The sequence below is a fragment of the Hesperophylax consimilis genome, chromosome 17 (genome assembly GCF_061612785.1).
Source record: "Hesperophylax consimilis isolate HC1 chromosome 17, BYU_Hcon_1.0, whole genome shotgun sequence".
Classification (NCBI taxonomy): Eukaryota; Metazoa; Arthropoda; class Insecta; order Trichoptera; family Limnephilidae; genus Hesperophylax; species Hesperophylax consimilis.
In genome coordinates, this window is record NC_142852.1 from 31,012,274 (window position 1) to 31,018,499 (window position 6,226).

The window sequence follows — 6,226 nt, forward strand, 5'->3', positions numbered from 1 at the left end:
GCATAAACTCGAGAGGCCAACCCGCCAAAAACATCTACCTTAAAATACATTCCTGTCACTCAGCGAGCACCCCATGCAATTGTCCTCCAATCACACAAACCGAAAATATCAAGTATCTTGGTATATACTTCGACCGATATTTAAAATGGGACAGACATATTGAATCGGTTAAAGGAAAGATAAACAAGTTGATTTACTTTTTCAAAAACGTGAGAAATATACTGAACATATTTGATATTAAGAATATATACCTTGCAATAACACAATCTATAATGGAATACGGCATTATTGCCTGGGGCTATGCCAGTAAAAAATACATAGATACACTATTTAAAGCTCAGAAAACCTTAATAAAAGTAATACTAAGGACGGGTTGTTTCGGAGAATCTGAACAATTCATCAAATTTCAACGTTCATTTTCAAGTTCTGTGAAAGATTTTTTCAAGTTCTGTTTTTATTTCAGTTTTGTTAAGCAACTAGCCTACAATGATATAAAAACAGAACTTGAATAAGTCTTTCACAGAACCCGAAAATGAACGTTGAAATTTGATGAATTGTTCAAATTCTCCGAAACAACCCGTCCTTAAAGTACCAATACTAACACCCACTTCAACCATATTTAAACAATTCCCAGTGTTGAAGATTCAAAAACTATATTTAAAACAAATACTTACTTTCCTTTACAAGAACCTAAACACATTTAAAACTTCACAAACTTCTCGCAATACCAGAACAAGACATGCACACCAACTACTGATACCAAAAACCAACACATCCTTTGGACAAAAACACTACAGATTCCAGGCTATAAAACTATTCAATTCACTTCCAACACAATATAAAACATCTAATCTTACAGAATACAAAAAACACATATGGAACTGGCTACAATCCTGTTAATATTTAATTTTTAATATTTCACTTTTTTGGAATAACTATGGAAAAACTACTGTTATAACTATGGAAAAATCGATTTTATATTTTAATTTTTAATGTTTCTCTGTGTAACCAACTCCACTGTATTGTTTTAGAATTATATAACTTTACAATTGAAAAAGTCCTCCACAACACAGGTGAACTCCTAGCGTGGAGGACAATATACTATACCATTGTTTAACAAATATATTAAAGAATAAATAAAAAAAAAATAAAAAAAATAAAAAAAAATAACCTTCAGGTGTTTCACACACCACTCTCACAACATCACAAATGTAAACAAAGTTCTTTGTGTTTTAAAATAAAATAAAAACAGCATTGTGTTCCGTTTTGAGATAGCCATGCGTCTACCATGTACACTGAGTTTATATAATGTACCTCGAGCACAGTATTAAAACAATAATATTTCATAAACCGCTTTGTTTCAGGAACAGTAACCATGGAAATCGACCAAAGTTTGGTATTGAATTCTGAGCAGTTAAAAAAACTGGTAGATACGCTCCTCGAATGCTCAAAGGAGCGTCCAAAGGACGTGCTGGACGCGTCTCCGCATCCAGCAAATAAAACCTTGGCCAAGTTTGCGAATCTGGTGTACACCGTTAAAACTGGTTAGTTGCTGAATCAAATGGAATTTACATTTTATATCATTGCAGAAGGAAATAATACTAATAAATCTCTATTATTTGTTACACTACACATGAACATACTTATTTTCTATCGTACTGAAAAATAATCACAATCAGATGAAATTATCGATGGGATTGAGTTGCGCATGTATCTACAGGGTTTTCCAATAAGAGGTGTTATTTTGAATAGCCCGCTATTTCGGTAGATGTTACTTTTGAAGCTGTCATTTTTTGACATTTGACAAGTAGAAACTACGCCATTAATAAAAATGGAACGATACATGCTTCAACAACGCATTAAAATTATAAAAATTCACTTGAGTGAATCAAATGCAAATCGTCTTGAGTGAAGAGGCCCATTTCCACCTGGGTGGCTTCGTCAACAAGCAAAATTATCGCATCTGGGGCTCGGAAAACCCAAAAGTTATTGTTGAAAAGCCTCTTTATCCTCAACGTGTGACTGTTTAGTGCGGCTTATCGTCCGGCGGAGTCATTGGACCTTACTTTTTCGAAAATGAGGCTTGAGCAACAGTTACGGTGAATGTATTGCGCTATCGAGAGATGATTAATGTTTTTTTATGGCTGGAATTTGATGGTATTGATCTGAACAGCGTTTATTTTTCAACGAGACGGCGCTACGTGCCACACAAGCAACGAAACCATTGATCTTTTACGATTGAATATCAAAATAACATCTCTTATTGGAAAACCCTGTATGTATGTCAAATGCATAAAATGTCCGACTACAGATAAAAGTTTTTCATAATCAGACTTAGACGCTGACCTTCCTTTTGTTTTGAAGGTCAAGTGTGTACATTTTCATCAACCTCGGAATTAAACTGTAGATTTTTATGCAAATCAAATCCACGCTTCCGCCCTCGGGCCGCCCGCCCGCCCGTCCGTGACAATCAACTTTGTATAATATACTTGAATTACCCCACCTTTTAGATTTAAGATTTTGAACAAACAATTTCCATTTCCATTTTTACCCATCAATACAAAAAATATGACGTATAATAAATAGGTCCCAATGGTCAAGTTGGTTAAAACTCCTGTCCCGGTAAGACAAAAGACCATGGGTTAGATTTCTAGTTGTGACCGTTATCTTCTTATTTAAATATGTCCTTTAACTCTTAAACCCTACCACCCTGGGAATGTAATTATTCCTACCACGGGGTACTGAAGTACCCCGCGCAAAAAACATTAATAAAATAAAAGTGTTTGATATATTTTTAAATATTATTTTTAGTATGGCAAAGTAATAAGAAAAGACAATAAAATTTATTTATAAAAACTAATTGACATGTTTGTCGCTACATGAAGGACAGATTTTGTATTGATGGTCAGAACAAATATGGCGGCGACAAGTGTTACAGACAGATCGAGATTTTCTGTCCTTTGTGCGCGGACAAAAGCAGCAGCGACCAGGTTTGGAATTATCAAGGACCGGTCTATGATCTTCACTATGAATATTCAAGACTGCACATATAGTTTCTCTGATATCCCGGGGTAAACTTAGCCATTGTAATTTTGCTCTCATATGAGGCTTTATGAGTGCCATTGACAAACTCTTAAGAAATTCACGCCGTTTGGTTATTTTCTCTTTATCAATGTTTGTTGACAGCTTGAATAAGACCCAAGAGTTGACACCAACGGCATTTAGCAACCCGTAGAAGAGACACATGGGCCACCTTTTGGTCTTTCTGGACGTCGAGTACTTCTTACAAAGTTGGTCGAACACATCCACCCCGCATTTGGTTTTATTATAGAAATTATTATTTCTGGAAGGTACACTTCATTATCCTTGTTAGGACTGTCATTCACGGTGGACAGCATGATAACAACTTTATTCTTAGCTGACTTCAGAGGACAACACAATAAAAGTGTGTGAGGTCCGTCGTAGGCAAACATTGATGTGCATCTCTCTCGATTTTTAGTGTCCAAGAAAACAAGAGGAATTTCTCGTTTATTCTTCTTTACAGTTCCAACTAATGTTATCCCTTTTTCCAGTTACTTCTTGGCTGTGGGTATAGACCTGAACCGTCTGGGATGCCATATCTGAAAACAATACAGACATCTCATTTCACTGCATACACTGTCATTACATTCATAACACATTATTAGTCCATGAATGTCTCGTTATTGGGCTCAGGCCCTCCCTATATACACTGTACTCTAACCATTATCACAAAGTAAAGTAAATCATAAAAAAAATGTGTAAACTTACCAGACAGATGTCGAAAAACAACTTCAGTAATTCAAGTAAGACTGTAAGGAAGAACTAACACTATTCCTACCACGGGGTACTGGGGTACCCCGGAACACCTGTGGACGGGACTGCACTTGCCGGACGGTCACGGCTTACTGACGTACTTATGCGCCAATTATCGAGAGTAGATTAGCTAGAGCGATTTTTGCAACGGTGCAATATTGTTAAAATTGTTGATATTTTAAACACCCGGGGGGTACTCCAGTACCCCAGGTAGGGTTTAAGAGTTAATAAACAGGTCCCAATGGTCAAGTTGGTTAAGACTCCTGTCCCGGTAAGAAAAGACCATGGGTTAGATTTCTAGTTGTGACCGTTATTTTAATATTTAAATATGGACTTTAATAAATGGTAGTTGGAGATTTTCAAATATTGTCAGGTTTTTTTTATTTTTTTTATTAACTCCACACAGGAGGCCCTGAAGAAAATAATTTCCCTCAGGGCCTATGTCATCTTTGGGGATGCTGTGTGGAGGGTCTTTTTGTGGAGAGGAAGGAGTGAACATGGGTCTTGAAGAGTCCCATGTTGTAGGAGGGAGGAAACACAGAGGCTGGCAGTTCGTTCACAGCCGACCTGTTGAACTTAAGAACGAATCGTAGAAGCGACCCGTTCTCAAGTGACAAATGTCAACCGTGCAAATGTTGGGCGCGCGTTTGGCGTGTATCCCGACTATGCACCGGTGACGAAGGGATCAATGACGCTAGTTCCTCAGAGCATCTTCCATTGTAATACCGATAGAACAAGGACAGCATACCTACCTGACGCCTGTGCTCTAAAGATTGCAGTCCGCTTGTTAAGATTGGGGAATCTATCAAACGGACCGCCCGTTTCTGCACAGAGTCAAGGGTTTTTTTCAGGTATTTAGGGGCTCCGGACCAGAGATGGCTGCCAAATTCGACAGTAGGGCGCACTTGCTATTTGTACAGGGTCAGCAGTTGTGTACTATTAAAGTATCTGCGGGCCTTGTACAGTACGCCCAGCTTCTGAGAGGCCAACTTTACTCTGGCTTCGATGGAGCCCCCATACCTGAGCTGGTCACTTATAGTTACACCAAGCATATCAATGGAAGGCCTGTTCGGAAGATTGCTTCCATTGAAGGAGACTAGATTGTCATTTGGATCCCTTTTAGACGTAATCAGACAGGATTGGGTCTTTGAAACATTAAATTCGACGTAGTTATTCGTAACCCGGGAATGTTTGTCTTTCTTTTTAAAAATTAAAAAAAAATCGGTGCCAATGGTCAAGTTTTCTTTATTTTCTTTATTTTCCTTTGTCTTGTTCTGTTTCACGTTATGTTTAGATTTATTAGTATTATATTCTTCTTCAATGATATTACATATTTATTTATATAGCAGATTGTAAGTTACCAGTTGGATAACCCTGATATATTAATGTTGATTTGTTTTCATATTCCTACCATTGTAACAAGGTTCCCTGACATGTATTATTGTAACAATCATACTACGGTATCAGGCTACATTTCTGTAAATAATCTAGTTACCAGTGGTATGTATAAATATATTACATACATAACTAGTATGCTATGTTAGCTTATATTTTTACTATGCCTCTATTGAAATATATATATCTGTACTGTTAATGAGATCAATGTCCAACATTTTTTTGTGTTTTTTGTTAACTTATATATCCTTATAATTTTTCCTCTTTCCATATTGTATTATGACTGTCAATATATTTCATTTATGTAAATGACACGCCTGCTGTTAAATCTAAATAAATAAATAATAATTTATAATTGTCCAATTAAAGTAATGCAATGTTATTATTTGGATGAATTTCTGAAAATCATCTCAAAAACCTTTTATCTTTTCAAAATGACTTTTATTAGTTCCCCTCTCTCCATCTTAAAAATGGATTGCAATCTTTACAGCACAAACGTCACAAGGAAATGCTTCCCTTGTTTCACCGGTATATAATGGGAGATGTTCCGAAGAACTAGTTTTATTGGTCTCTCGGCACCGGTGTATAGGTAGTCGGATAATGGATTTGTCATATGAGAACTGGTTGTTTTGAGTTCAACAACTCGGTTGTGGAACGATTTGTTGCCCTCTGTGTTTCCTCTCAACATGGGACTCTTCAAAATCCATTTGTTCACTCCTTCTTTTCCTAAAAAACCCATACACCGCATCCTCAAAGGTGACATGGGCCCTTATTCTTCTTCTTCTTCATGTGCCGTATCAGGTCCCCCCGACGTTGGCGATCACTCTAGAGAATGTCTCTTTGTCTTGCGCTGCCCGGAATAGCTCCTCCACACTTCTAATGCCGGTCCACTCTCGTATATTTCGCAGCCAAGACATTTGTCTCCTACCAGGCCCTCTGCGACCCTCTATCTTGCCTTTCAATATTAACTGGAGCAAGTGATACTTCTCCCCTCGAA